This window comes from Rattus norvegicus, chromosome 1, assembly GCF_021556685.1.
Source record: "Rattus norvegicus strain SHRSP/BbbUtx chromosome 1, alternate assembly SHRSP_T2T, whole genome shotgun sequence".
In the NCBI taxonomy this organism is placed as follows: Eukaryota; Metazoa; Chordata; class Mammalia; order Rodentia; family Muridae; genus Rattus; species Rattus norvegicus.
In genome coordinates, this window is record NC_141534.1 from 84642536 (window position 1) to 84658785 (window position 16250).

A 16250-nucleotide genomic window follows, 5' to 3' on the forward strand; every position below is an offset into this window, starting at 1 on the left:
CAAAAAAGAGCCTAGGACCACCAGAACCTGAGAGGCGGAGACAAAGACTGGATTATATACAGACTTTAGAAACAAGAACTCACAGGCACCTTGAGACCCGAAGACAGTGAAGACCTAGTCTAGAAGTCCAGAGATGAGACAGAGAAACTGAGGAGATGGAAACCTACAGACACAAAAAATGGGGACCCAGCATAAATGGAGACTCAAGACCATGAACAAGTGCGCAGATCCACCGTGGGCAAACAGGGCTAAAAACCCACTGTAGAGAAACACCCTGAGGCAAGGCTCCAGAGATAGACAGGGACGAAGGCACTGACTGAACAGTCTGGCTGAAAACAGTTAAAAGTTTCAGAGAGTAAACTGGTCAAACACCTTACCAAATCTTTGGTAGATTTGATTGAGCAACAAGACAAAAAGGGGAAAGAGGAGGACGACCCTGCAGAGATGGGAAGGCGGCTGCTTTCCACAGCAGAGCCTTTGAAAGTCATTTTGGTTGTCTAGCTTTGTTTTTAAAATGTGTAGCTGACTTACTTACCATCAAAAACGTTTTTATTCCTTATTTATACAAACAAAAAAACACTTTATTCTGTTCCGATAATTTTAACTGATACCACAATCATAACAGTTTCACTACTCCTTTTTTAACAATCACACCCTACCACCACCTCTGACCCCTGATGTGTGGTCCCTCAGTGCAGATTTGTCCCTGTGGATTTCATATAAATATAACCCTATAGTACGGTGCCTTTTGAGATACTTTTTCACTGTACGTAATTCCTTTGGAATCCATTAGTGTGCGTTTGTTCCTTGTTACTGCTTAAAATTCGATAATATACAAGTTTACACATTCACCAGTTGGACTTTAGGCCTGCTTCCAAATTTTTGATATTTAATAGATGCTATGAAAATTCATGTTCAAGTTTTTGTGTGAACATTACTCATGACACAGTTATGTCATAAAGTAAGTATATGCTTAATGTTAAAAACTAAACCAATGAAAAAACTCCCATACCCTTTTCTAGAGCTGTGCCATTTTACAGGCCCGCCAACCAGTGTATGTATGAAATCATTTTTTTCACAGTCTTGCCAGCATTTTGGTGGTTGTCAGTCTTTTAGGCATTCTAAGTATACTGATTGTATTGTGGTTTAGTTTCCATTTCCCTAATGACCAGTAATGTTGAGCCTATTTCCATGGTTATTTGGCATCTGTGTATCCTCTTAAGTATCAGTTGATTTGTTTCACCCATTTTCATTTTTTTTTGTTGTTGTTGTTGTTGTTGTTGTTTTTTGTTTGAGCCAGGGTTTCTCTAACACTGGCTGTCCTGGAACTCACTCTGTAGAGCAGGCTGGCCTCAGACTCACAGAGATCTGCCTATCTCTGCTTCCTCAGTGCTGCGACTAAAGGCATGTGACACTACCACCCAGCCCATTTTCTAGTTTTAAATGAAGGCTGAGTTTAAAGAGATCTTTATTTATTTTTACCTGTAAGCTGCCAGATACAGTTTGCAAATTCATTCTCTCAGTATACCACTCAGAAGGAGTGCAATTGAACAGGCCAAGGACTTGATCTCATTTTAGACGCCAGCTGCAGGATACCACACAGTGTTGGGCTGATGGTGCCCGCCATTCCATCACCCAATTTCCTAGAACAGCTCAAAGAACATAGGAACACACTTTGCCTCTGTTTACCAGTTTACTATGAAATATCCTGGAAACAATAAGGAACAGAGCAATAAAAGCGGTATGGTGGGTAATGTTTGAGGGGGAGAGTGGGTAAGTAAGATGGTGGTTAAGGAGAACTATGAGTATGGAAGATGAGGGACCACTCTCTCAGCGCACACACACACTTACCAAGCCAACAAGGTTTTTGGAGGATGTTTTGTTTTGTTTTGTTTTAGCTGAAGATGCTTCAGTTTTCATCTGTTAATTCCCTGGTGACAAGGCCCTTTACCGATGGAATCTAGGGATCCTATCATTTGTCAATATAAAGTGTGGTTGAAAGGGGTTCCTTATGAATAAATAACACTTACCAAAAAATTGTTAGCTCTGTGCCAGCAACCAGGGACAAAACAAAAATGTATTTTATACCACAGATGTAAACTTCTCTAGCATCATTTGTTGAGGTTAGCCTATCTCTGTTAAATAGCCTTCTGCATTTAAAAAATCTCTGTTGGGAGTATCTTTGTGGGTCTATTCCTGCCTCTGTTCTGCTCCATCACCACACTTTTCTGATCATTACGGCTGCAGAATAAGAACACTAGGGAGCGTTCATTCTCTCATTTTTTTTTCAAAGTAGTTTTAGAGAAGCCTTTTGCTTTACCACAAGAGTTTGTCTACATGCACAAAAAAAATAGTTGGTGGGGGCCAGACATTGTAACACATGCCTGCTACCCCAGACTTCGGACCTGGGGCAGCATTTTGAGTTCAGAGCCAGCGAGGGTTACAAACAGAGACTGCTTCAAACACCCTCACAACCAACCAGCCATGCAAAAAAACAAAACTACCTTTCTGAAAATTTAAAGAGACTTGTACTATGACTCTTCTTTCTGCCTAGTTACAGTGATTTGGAGTTTCTAGTGTGATACTCAGTAGCGAAGGGAACAAGAGACATCCTTGCCCTGTCTGCCATTAGATAGAAACAAATCTTCAACGTCAATTGTGCTAACCATCTATGTCCTTTCTAAGTAAATAAAGTTCCCCTTTACTCCTAATTTCATAAAGGGCTTTGTTAAATGCTTTCTGTGTGAAACAATAAAACCTGTGAGTGGGATAGATTGTTATTGTTGGTATTCTGTCTAAGCTCCACCTCCCACAGCTACCTGGGAACAGCCAGGTATATTCTGCCCCACAGTTGCCTAGCAACAGCTAGCTGTGCTTGACTATATAAGGGGCTGCTTGCTCCCTCCTCTCTCTTACCCCCTCTTACTCTTTGTTCTTCTCTGTTCTTACCCCCTTCCCTGTTCCCACAAGCCCATGGCTGGCCGCCTTTCCTCTCTTCTTGTACATTTCTCTCATTAAACCTCTTCACGTGGAACCATGTTGTCTGGGTGTGTTATGTCTGGCATGGGCTGAGATTTAAACCCTAACAGTGATAGCCTTTAAATCCTGAGCCAGTCGTGCACCATTAGACTGAAGTCCTCTGTTAGTCTGCATTGCTCTCCTCAGATGCAAGCTTTTGTTTGATATTTTTGAGAAGGTTGGAAGTAACTTTGTGGGTCTATTCCTGCCTCCATTCTGTTCCATTATGCTTATGCTTTACCACATAACCTTTAGAATAAGTATGTCTAAGTTCACATACACACACACACACACACACACACACACACACACACACACACACACACGCTTGATGTGTGTATAATCATTAGGCATATTAGTTTGCCGTTCTTTTGTACTATCTTTGTTATTAGTACCCAGGTAGTAATGGCTTCACAGTGAATTGAGAGGGTTTTGCTCTATGGATGGGGTTAGTACCTTTATAAAAACAGACTGTGAGAGCTTACTGGCTCCCTTCACACTGCTATGAGGACACAGCAAGAAGGCACTGTTTTTAAGGAATAGGCTGCCAAAGTATTATGGCTGAACCTACTGAACCTTATTCTTCTTCTTCTTGGACTTCCCAGCCTCCAGAATTATAATTTATATTGTTTATAAATTACCCAGACTAAAGCCTTTTGGTTAAAACAGACTGCAGATTAAGAATAGACTTTATCCTCAATGTCTGCTTGATCTCTACTGGTACCTCTTTTCATTCCTGATGTTGGCAATTTGTATTTCGGTCCCATTATAAGGCCATCAATTTTATATTTCAGTTACATACTGACAATTAAGAACATAAAATTACAAAGGAGTAAAAACCATCCAATGGAAAAAACGATAGAATTTTCAAAAAATGGTGCTGATTCAACTTGAGGTCAACATGTAGAAGAATGCAAATTGATCCATTCTTATCATCCTGTACAAAGCTTAAGTCCAAGTGGATCAAGGACTTCCACATCAAACCAGATACAATCAAACTAATAGGAGAAAAAGAGGGGGAAAGTCTCAATCACGTGGGCACTGGGGAAACTTCCTGAACAGAACACCAATGGCTTATGGTCTAAGATCAAGAATCGACAAATGGGACCTCATAAAACTACAAAGCTAGAACAAGTGTGGTTGCACTGACACTGGTACATAGGCACGGGCCAGCATGTCCTTGGGCTAGAGAGCAGGACATATGCCTAAAAGTCTGAGTGTTCGTGGTGTTGACCAGCCCAGACCGAATTTAAAATGGGTGATGTTGAAAAAGGCAAGAAGATTTTTGTTGAGAAGTGTGCCCAGTGCCACACTGTGGGGAATGGAGGCAAGGATGAAACTAGACTAAACCTCCAGGGTCTGTTTGGGCAGAAGACTGACCAGGCTGCTGGATTCTCTTACAAAGATGCTAACTAGAACAAAGGCATCACCTTGGGAGAGGATACCCTGATGGAGTATTTGGAAAATTCCAAAAAGTACATCCCTGGAACAAAAAAATGACCTTCTCTAGAATTAAGAAGAAAGGAGAAAGGGCAGACATAATAGCTTATCTTAAAATGGCTACTAGTGAGTAATTCCACTGCCTTATTTATTACACAACAAATGTCTCATGGCTTTTAATGTATACCATAATTTAATTCATACACCAAATTCAGATCATGAATGGCTAACAATGTTTTAGTTGGACAGCCCTGATTTAAGTAAAATTGACTTGTCATAAAGTGGATATGATCTTTAAAGTAACACTTCCAGTTGTATACATGCTATCACTGCTCTCCCTTTCTCAAGAAAAGATTGGACTTAATTAGTAATGCTTTACTTTCCATAAAATGGGGATGTTGGCTCAAACCTATTGAATAGTTTTTTACTTAGATTTATATAACTGGGCATATGAATATGTTTAAACACTGGGAAAATTCTATCACTGTTTCAGAAACAAGATGACTCACCTGTGTTTCAATTTGTGTTCACTGGCCTCTTACAGGCAATTATAAACACCAGGAAGGAACTATTCTTGAGAGTGGTATTTTAATTAGAATTTCCTACATCAATGATGCTGCCTTTCACTACTGAAAGGCATTTACTGTGCTGTATGTATGATAGCAAATAAAAAAGAGTATTTAACACTTAAAAAAACTGCAAAGCTTCTGTAAGGCAAAGGACACTGTCATTAGGACAAAACGGCAACCAAGAGATTGGGAAAAGATCTTTACCCATCCTACATCCGATAGAGGGCTTATATCTGTCCCGCGCTATTGTCTCGCCAGCAAGAACACGCACGGACACCAGGATCCTTCTGCAGCAAAGCATTTATTACATCTTGAAAAAGAGAGAGCGAGCCCCAGAATGGCGCTGCTAATATACACCCTAATGTGGCGTGTCCACGCCTGATTGGTTGTTTACCAATGATCTCATCAGGCACGCCCCGGAGTGGGCAAAGACCTGGCACGAAGGCACTCTTGCACATGCGCACAGTTAACTTCCTGAAAGGGAGTCGGCTGGCGTGGCGAAGGCTGGCGCCATCTTGTAATGGCGGAGGCTATCCTGGCCTTCCACATGGGCGCAGTGGAAGCCAGCGCCATCTAGCAGTGGCGAATATTATTGCGGCCCTCTACATCTCCCCCTATTTATTTATTTTATAACAAATCAATTATTTTATAACAAATCATGATCACCCTATCACGTGCAATGAGGAAACCTCAGCGATGTGCAAGGGCTGATCAAAGGATCACTGAGTCTCTCTCATCCCAGTGCAATGGATCCACAGATCCATGGGGTGTAAGAGCAGAGAACAGATACCGAGAGAGAGTCTCTCTCCTCCCAGTGCAATGGATCCACAGATCCATGGGGTGCAAGAGCAGAGAACTCAGATACCGACTAATTCCTGAGCAAGATAACCAAAATCCAGGGGAGGCCCCTTGTACAATGGCCACAAGTGCTTGAGTGATAACGGCCTTGTCACGTTTCTGTTGAGATCTGAGTTTGCAAACCAACCAAGTATGAACACTGATCCACAGCATAGGGCTGCACCAGACAGAGCCACTCTCAATAATTAGTGGGCACCTCATTTGGTCCTCCTCAGCTGTTACCATCAAGGGCCGTAGTCAAGCCGCTCCTATAATAAAATTTAGAATTCCCAATTGTTAGTAACTACTCCAGAAAGTTCACCCACTGTACTTGTCTAACAATAGATTGGGGGAGGATAACTCCAGACACTGCAGACACAATGTCTGCAGCAGTAATGGCTGCTACAATAGCAGCGAAAGTGTCAAGGTCTTTTCCAGGACAGTTCAGGATCAGTCATTTTTCTCTGGAACAACCAGCAGACAATGGAACCATTTCTGAGATCTGTATAACCAGGACAGAGTTCCCCAGTCCACTGTAGCTTTACACAGGTAGCATTCCTGTAAAGCTACAGTCTATAAAATGACCAGTTAAGGCAGCAAGAGTCACCAGGGAAAATGAAGGGGGCAGCAACGGCTAGAGTCCAGTCTTCTCCAGCAAGAAGCAGTGTACAGAGGGTCAGAGAGCAGGCCATAGTGGGACGGGACACACGCAGCGGTAACACTGACTGCAGCAACGGCAAAATCTCTGTGATGACAAAGGATGAAGGGGAATCTTCTATCTTCCTCTCAGGGCAGAGGAATGACTCCAGGGACCCGAACCAGGAGAGCTGAATCTTTATGCAACCAGGATCAGCAAGTCTCAGCAACCACTCAGGCAGCAGGCACACTCTTGTAGCATCCTGTAGAAAAAACACAAACATTCCCTCTTCCCCATATAAAATATCTGGACAGGATCATGTCAATAAGTGGATCTCTCTATTTCACCTAGGCAGAAGTATGCCTAGTTGTAGGGTGCCATAAACTTTGGCATCCAAAATTTTAAAATTGAAATAAAAGGAGCATTATTTAGCATACAGGGATAACTCCCCCTTTTTATTTATTAAGCTATAGTAAAGATATTATTTATTAAGGTAAGTCCTCGAGGATTAAATTGAGGACACTGAGCACTTGTATTTATAAATTGACTTGTATACCAAATTATTGTCTCCAGCATTTTTGTTTTGGATATATAAAGAATGAGATTTTTTGACTAATTGTTCCTATGTAAGGCCTATAATCTGTCTGGTATCTTGTCCTCCCTTGCTAAAGAGCCCAGGCAATCCAGTTTGAGTTCTTAAATGTCCTATAAAGGAACAGTACTTAGTGCTCTTAACCACTAAGCCATTTCTCTAGCACCTCACAAACTTTATTTACCTAAACATAAGCATTAATTAGAAATGTCGAATCTTGTAAATATTGTCTAGATTCAGTCTTACTAGAAATCCCTGAGCTGGCAGGGTGAGGCTGGGAAATGAAAACAAGCAAATGGAGTCTTCCTCTTTTCATGAGGGTGTGTTATCAACTCCATTACCATTTTTAAAGAGCTGGATCTATGGTTTTGTTTAGTTGTCTGAGCCAGAGCACTGAAAGGATAGTGAGTTGTCAGACAATTTACACTGAAATCACTCACTGATTTTAAGTAAAAAAAAAACCTGTCTCTAATAAAGCATTAAGTAATTGAAATCAATTGTAAACCACAAGCCACACATTGGCTATCAGTATGTGAATTGAAAGTTTGATTTAAAAACAGTGGCTAAACTACAGAATTTAATAATCTGTGTTGAAGCAATAGAAACTCAAGAGAATAAACAAGTGATCCAATCATACATGTAGCCTTTTCATTAGATGAACCACCTATAAATACAGTAAGCGCATTTCCTATGCGGTTGTATGCACAAATATACAGGAAGTACAAAAGCATGTAAAGAGTAAAATTATCAATTTCGTCTGAAAAATTTGTATATGTAATAGGCCAAATATCAGTATTTTGTAGTAACCAATTAACTGTTGTTTGGAATAAGATATGTTTTACCAGGTCTCTATTCAAAATACTTCCATGACTCCAGTCCACAACTCTGTACTAACACAGCTGAAGCTTTATCTCCAATGTGCATAACAAAGACCTAAGTCCTCTGGTAGGGTGAGGTACTTGACCAATTAACATATCCTTAGAAGCTTAAAATTAGCTTCAAATATTCTTATCTGGAGTAGTGTAACAGCTATTCCCCAAATATAAAAGCTCATTTTGAGAGCAAAGGTTTGTAGTAAAAATTTCCATATACATTGAAAGATTTAAGTTCTAACTTCTTACACTGAAGAAGCAACAAAATTACATAATATAAGGCTATTAGCCACTTTTAATGATATCACTCTATGGGCTCTCTAAAACTGTAAGCAAGCTCACGAAATGAAAACTCAAAATCAATCCTCTAAATCTATCTTGAAATGGCAGTTGGAGTTGAAAAGCTCTCAGGGAGAACTTTCCCTCGGGATGGAGACCCTCCAACTCCAAAGACCAGACCGAGACACCACAGGATGCAATCAGCAAGAGGATTTGGTTTATTGTCGGGATACACAGGCACAGGCACCTGCGGGCGCTTCAGTCACTCGGGGGACTGGCGCGCCCCACGGAACCAAGGATGGGCTTTTTATAGGATTTGGGGGAGCAGAAGCAAGCATACAGAAGCAGATGCATGGTTACAGGGATATAATTGGTGGATTCTAATATGGCAAGGGTTTAGCCCGGGGGCAAGTTTCCTAGCTACCTTCCTGAAACATAACGGCTGACTCGGCCCCCCACCAGGGTGTGGGACCTCTCCCGGGGCTTTTTTTTCATTGTCAGGTGCTCAACCGAAGTCGTCCTGTTGCCAGGCCTTCAACCAAACACATCCTGCTTGGCAGCCGCTGTGTACTCAGTGTTCTAACCTTTCCCTGAACCAGTCATCTTAAGTACAGCCTTGCAAAATGGCGTTACTGCTGCTAAGCTGGGGTCTTTCAGAGTAAGTAAACTGGCTGTAATGTTCTCACAAGTTCCAAAACCTCCTCAATCCTTCGTAAATCTTGTAACAATCTCTACCTGTTTGATTTTTCCTTAATTAAAAATAAGTTTGAGTTAGTCAATGTAATACTGGCAATCCTAAATCACAATCCTTAAGTTCTCTTTGTAACACCAGAGCGCAACCACAAGGTCACCTGAGTTCTGAGTACGTGACTAGGCAGCTGTCCTTAGGGCAGTGGAAATTAGCATCAAAATACAGATAGCTTTAGGGCAAACCACAACTTTGGAAAGCAAAACTCGCTAGGCAGCTGTTCTTGGGGCAGCAGAATTAGCATTAAAATACAGATACAAAGTTTGACTGCCAATTCTTATATATGAACGCACGATGGTGTAGTCTCCAGTACCTCAACAAGGAGACATTGTCCTAAATTCTTTTAGAAGCCTGGTTTCTAGGATAAGAATTCCATAAAAATATTATCTCAATTTAGATCTGTTTCCCTAGGTTGGCTCATGCCACATGTTGTCTAGAAATGACTCCATCCAAATTACCAGCTTTATGTCAACTTTCTGTTGCTAATATTATACCTTTTTAACCATATCCAACAACTTGAAAGCCAATAGTCCATATCCAAGGCAAGTAGAGCATATTTACACATTTAAAACCAATCAGAAACAAATTGAAGTGGCTACACATATCCTTAATATTTAGACCAAACACCATTTTTACCTTTTTAGCTATGATTTTAAGAGAAGCACCTTGTCACCTGTTGAGTCAAATAATAAGTCAGGGATTTCTCTAAGAGAAACAGCTCTCAACTCTTGTACCAAAGAAGCTGAGAAGCTGCTGGCGCCTTTAAGATCAGCTCGTGCAGACGCTTAGCCTCTGGGCAGCTTCTCCAGTTAACCTAAACTCCTGGCTGCAGGTGTAGGCCTCTAAAGGCCTGATTGAAACTGTTTTTTATTCATTTGTTCCTTTTTGAAACGAGTTAAAACCAAGTCAAGGTGTGAACGACCAGCAGATAAAGTTTTGACCATTTTTTCTTTTGAACATGAAACATAAAACATTTAAACAACAAGAAACAAGAACCACAGACATAAACTGACAGACATGGGGACATCCTGGTGCACCAGAGACAGACAATAGACAAAGAGGGAAAAAACCAGATGGTGTTCACGGTGACTATCCACTCGAGTGGAGTCGATATGGGCGATGGATTGTCTCAATTCCTGGACTAGTCCATCAACATGTTGAAACCCAATTCCTGTAACATACTGAGATATATTATCTGAGCAGCATGACTGACATTCACCAATGGTATGGAAGTGAAACACAGTCCTGAGTATTTCCACTCACAACCCAATTACATTAGCTCCATCAAGCTGTGCATGGGCATTGAGATGTCCTTTTGTTTGATTCTCCTGAATAAATTTTCAGGCGGTCTGCCTCTATCAAGTCTAATTAGTATGACTCTGCAAAGCTTATAGAGCCTGATCACACCTTTTACCAGCACAAAGACAAAATTTTTCTCCCAAAATACTGTGTTCCTTTTATCTCCTTTTCTTTTCTTTTTTTCTTTCGAGACCTTTTCTCCCTCCGACATACTTTCTTGTTGCTCTGCAAGGACCCTCTGACCTGTCCTAACGGCTGTAACAGCTTCCCACACAAAGAAAAAAATAAACAAAATTACCAGCCTTGCCCACAAAGGATCCATAACTTTTGGTTTCTTCACAGTGGCTCTCCAGCTAGGCCCATATCTTTCTTCTTCATAGCGAGCTGCCTCATCTTCTAAATCCTCTTCCTCAGAGGGGCTAAGCTCGTCTGTTTCTGAACTATCAAGCCCCAAAGCCTCTAACTCCTTTACCGGATAAAGGCTTTTCCTTTTCGGGGCTTTCTCCTCCTTTCCCTGTTTCTCTCCCGGGGCGTCCTTTCCCCTATCTCTCACTTCCTCAGATCTAAAGTCCTCGGAAGGGCCTTTTTTCTTATGTGCACCTTTCCTTCTTAAAGCTTTCACCTTGCTCTGTTTCTGACATGCTGTATCAAGACCAAACATGCCTCTCAGAGCTTACCTCTCGACCTGCAGTTCTGGACTCTCTCCGCGAGCGGAGGCTCTCCTCGGCGCCGGCGATGGTGAGGCGTTTTTTCCGGGTTTCGGCACCAAATATCCCGCGCTATTGTCTCACCAGCAAGAACACACGCGGACACCAGGATCCTTCTGCAGCAAAGCGTTTATTACATCTTGAAAAAGAGAGAGCGAGCCCCAGAATGGCGCTGCTAATATACACCCTAATGTGGCGTGTCCACACCTGATTGGTTGTTTACCCATGATCTCATGAGGCACGCCCCGGAGTGGGCAAAGACCTGGCACGAAGGCACTCTTGCACATGCGCACAGTTAACTTCCTGAAAGGGAGTCGGCTGGCGCAGTGAAGGCTGGCGCCATCTTGTAATGGCGGAGGCTATCTTGGCCTTCCACATGGGGCGCAGTGGAAGCCAGCGCCATCTAGCGGTGGCGAATGTTATTGCGGCCCTCTACATATATCCAAAGAACTCAAGAAGTTAGACTCCAGAGAGCCAAATAACACTATTAAAAAATGGGGAAAAGATCTTTACTCATCCTACATCCGATAGAGGGCTTATATCCAAAATATACAAAGAACTGAAGAAGTTAGACTCCAGAGACCCAAATAACACTATTAAAAAATGGGGTACAGAGCTAAACAAAGGATTCAGAGCTAAGGAATATTGAATGGCTGAGAAATACCTAAAGAAATGCTCAACACTCTCTCTCTCTCTCTCTCTCTCTCTCTCTCTCTCTCTCTCTTCCTCTCTTCTTCTCCTGGCTTGACACGATAAAAAAAAAAAGAAAGAAATGCTCAACACCCTGAAGTCATCAGGAAAATGCAAATCAAAACAGCACTGAGGTTCTGCCTCACACCAGTGAGAATGGTTAAGATAAAAAACTCAGGTGACAACAGATGCTGGCAAGGAAGAGGAACACTCCTCCATTATTGGTGGGACTGCAAACTGATGCAACAACTCTGGAAATCGATCTAGAGGTTCCTCAGAAAATTGGACATTGAACTACCTGAGGACCCAGCTATTCCTCTCCTGGACATGTACTCCAACATACAACAAAGACACGTGCTCCACTATGTTCATAGCAGCCTTATTTATAATAGCCAGAAGCTGAAAAGAACCCAGATGCCCTTCAACAAATGAATGAATACAGAAAATATGGTACATCTACACAATGGAATACTACTCAGCTATCAAAGACAATGACTTCATAAAATTCATAGGCAAACGGATTGAACTAGAAAATATCATCCTGAGTGAGGTAACCCAATCACAGAAAAACACATATGGTATGCACTCGTTGATAAGTAGATATTAGCCCAAAAGCTTGAATCACCCAAGATACAATATACAGACCACAGGAAGCTCAAGAAGGATGACCAAAGTGAGGGTGCTTCACTCCTTCTTAAACGGGGAAGAAAAATATTCATAGGAGGGAATATAGAGGCAGAGTTTGGAGCAACAACTGAAGGAATGGCCATTCAGAGCCTGCCCACATGTACCATATATATATGTATGTGTGTGTGTGTGTGTGTGTGTGTGTGTCTGTGTCTGTGTCTGTGTCTGTGTGTCTGTGTGTCTGTGTGTCTGTGTGTCTGTGTGTCTGTGTGTGTGTATGTATATGTATGTATACATACATACATGCATACAGTCACCAAGACTAGATAAGATTGATGAAGCTGACAGGAACTGAATACAGATGAATCCTGAGAGACACAGCCAGAACATGTCAAATACAGAGGTGAATGCTAGCAGAAAACCACTGAACTGAGAATGGGACCCCCATTGGAGGAATTAAAGGATTGAAAGAGCTGAAGGGATTGCAACCCCATAAGAACAACAATGCCAACCGACCAGAGCTCCCAGGGACTAAACCACTACCCAAAGACTATACATAGACTGACCCGTGACTCCAACTGCATATGTAGTAGAGGATGGCCTTGTTGGGCACCAACAGAAGGAGAAGCCCTTGGTCCTGACAAGTTTAGACCCCCAGTATAGGGGAATGTTGGGGGCGTGGGGTGGGAAGGAGGTGAATGGGGAAGGGAACACCCTTATTAGAGAAGAGGAAGGGGATGGGATAGGGGGCTAATGTCCAGGAAACCGGGAAAGGGAATAACATTTGAAAGATAAATTTAAAAAATCAAAAAAAAAGAAAATCAAAAATAAATAATTTTTTAAAAAGAACATAAAATTACAAATTAGAATCTAAGAACTATCTTATTTGAAAATTAATGCAAACTTCCTAATCTTTATATGTATCTACGCAAGTATTTGTAAAAAGTAATGAGAGCAGGAATTCTATAATATTTACATTAGGATTTATATAGCAGGGCCAGGCTTTGCTACCGGGATGTTCCATATATATCATTCAATTTTTACAGCATCCTTATGAAGTATGTAACTGTAAAACAGAATACATGGAAAGTCCTTAGGACTGTTTTTGCTTTAGTAAGAGCATGAGAATGACAGAAAAGAGTTTTCTTTATAGATTTTTGAATACTTAGCAACAAATTTCATGTGATGTGTTAAGGCAAAGTTTTGTAAACACTATTCTTTATTATAATTAAAGTATATGTAACAGTGAGACAGAGCAATAGAATAGTCTAGGATAAAATATTCATCAGAATGTTGTTTAGAATAAACACAGAGTTACAGTCCTAGAGAAAAGAATAATTATTCAATAAACTGGGTTTTTTTTTGAAAAGTATGTTAAAGAAAAAGGAAAAATTCAGCATCTCAAAACAAATATTGAAATATTAAAACTTCAGAATGGTCCAAGATTTGAGTGTATAAAATGAAACTTAGAGTAAAAGAGGTGGGGGCTGGAGAGATGGCTCAGTGGTTAAGAGCACTGACTGCTCTTCCAGAGGTCCTGAGTTCAATTCCCAGCAACCACATGGTAACTCACAACCATCTGTAATGGAATCTGATGGCCTTTTCTGATGTGTCTGAAGAGAGCTACAGTGCACTCATATACAGATGATAAATAAATTTGGGCTGAAGAGATGGCTCAGCCATTAAAGGCTAAACTCACAACCAAAAATATAAGAGAAAAGAGAAATTTTAAATCATTTTCTTCTTTATTAACTTCACTTATTTACATTTCAATTCTTATTCCCTTTCCCCGTTTCTGGGCCAACATCCCCCTAACCCCTCCCACTCCGCTTCTATATGGGTGTTCCCCTCCCCATCCTCCCCCACCCTTAATACAACACTCCCCCCAACAATCACGTTCACTGGGGGTTCAGTCTTGGCAGGGCCAAGGGCTTCCCCTTCCACTGGTGCTCTTCCTAGGATATTCATTGTTACCTATGGGGTCAGAGTCCAGGGTCAGTCCATGTATAGTCTTTAGGTAGTGGCTTAGTCCCTGGAGGCTCTGCTTGCTTGGCATTGTTGTACATATGGGGTCTCGAGCCCCTTCAAGCTCTTCCAGTTCTTTCTCTGATTCCTTCAACGGGGGTCCTGTTCTCAGTTCAGTGGTTTGCTGCTGGTATTCGCCTATGTATTTGCTGTATTCTGGCTGTGTCTCTCAGGACAGATCTCCATTCGGTTCTGTCGCCCTGCACTGCTTTGCTTCATCCATCTTGTCTAATTGGGTGGCTGTATATGTATGGGCCACCTGTGGGGCAGGTTCTGAATGGGTGTTCCTTCTGCCTCTGTTTTAATCTTTGCCTCTCTATTCCCTGCCAAGGATATTCTGTTCCCCTTGTAAAGAAGGAGTGAAGCATTCACATTTTGATCATCCGTCTTGAGTTTCATGTATTCTGTGCATCTAGGGTAATTCAAGCATTTGGGCTAATAGCCACTTATCAATGAGTGCATACCATGTGTGTTTTTCTGTGATTGGGTTACCTCACTCAGGATGATATTTTCTAGATCCATCCATTTGCCTATGAATTTCATAAAGTCATTGTTTTTGATAGCTGAGTAATATCCCATTGTGTAGCTGTACCACATTTTCTGTATCCATTCCTCTGTTGAAGGGCATCTGGGTTCTTTCCAGCTTCTGGCTATTATAAATAAGGCTGCTATGAACATAGTGGAGCATGTGTCTTTGTTGTATGTTGAAGCATCTTTTGGGCTTATGCCCAGGACAGGTATAGCTGGGTCTTCAGGTAGTAGAATGTCCAATTTTCTAAGGAACCTCCAGATTGATTTCCAGAGTGGTTGTACCAGTTTGCAATCCCACAAGCAATGGAGGAGTGTTGATCTTTCTCTACATCCTCGCCAGCATTTGCTGTCACCTGAGTTTTTGACCTTACCATTCTCACTGGTGTGAGGTGAAATCTCAGGGTTGTTTTGATTTGCATTTCCCTTATGACTAAAGATGTTGAACGTTTCTTTAGGTGTTTCTCAGCCATTTGGCATTCCTGAGCTGTGAATTCTTTGTTTAGCTCTGAACGGCATTTTTAATAGGGTTATTTATCTCCCTGCGGTCTAACTTCTTGAGTTCTGCGTATATTTTGGATATAAGCCCTCTATCAGTTGTAGGGTTGGTAAAGATCTTTTCCCAATCTGTTAGTTGCTGTTTTGTCCTAACCAGAGTGTACTTTGCCTTACAGAAGCTTTGCAGTTTTATGAGATACCATTTGTCGATTGTTGATCTTAGAGCATAAGTCATTGGTGTTTTGTTCAGGAAATTTTCTCCAGTGTCCATGTGTTCGAGATGCTTCCCCCACTTTTTCTTTTATTAGTTTGAGTGTATCTGGTTTGATGTGGAGGTCCTTGATCCACTTGGACTTAAGCTTTGTACAGGGTGATAAGCATGGATCAATCTGCATTCTTCTACATGTTGACCTCCAGTTGAACCAGCACCATTTGCTGAAAACGCTATCTTTTTTCCATTAAATAGTTTTGGCTCCTTTTTCAAAAATCAAGTGCCCATAGGTGTGTGGGTTCATTTCTGGGTCTTCAGTTCTATTCCATTGGTCTATCTGTTTGTCTCTGTACGAATACCATGCAATTTTTATCACTATTGCTCTGTAATACTGCTTGAGTTCAAGGATAGTGATTCCCCCAGAAGTCCTTTTATTGTTGAAGAGAGTTTTAGCTATCCTGGGTTTTTTGTTATTCCAGATGAATTTATAAATTGTTCTGTCTAACTCTTTGAAGAAATGGATTGGTATTTTGATGGGGATTGCATTGAATCTGTAGATCGCTTTTGGTAAAATGCCCATTTTTCCTATATTAATCCTGCCAATCCATGAGCATGGGAGATCTTTCCGTCTTCTGAGGTCTTCTTCAATTTCTTTCTTCAGAGTCTTGAAGTT

General features: G+C 41.3%; 1 pseudogene; it reads left to right on the forward strand.

Annotated features, from left to right (window-relative positions):
• The first annotated feature begins 4244 nt into the window (after nt 1–4244).
• Nucleotides 4245–4739, forward strand: LOC148007238 (cytochrome c pseudogene; annotated as a pseudogene).
• Nucleotides 4740–16250: the final 11511 nt, after the last annotated feature.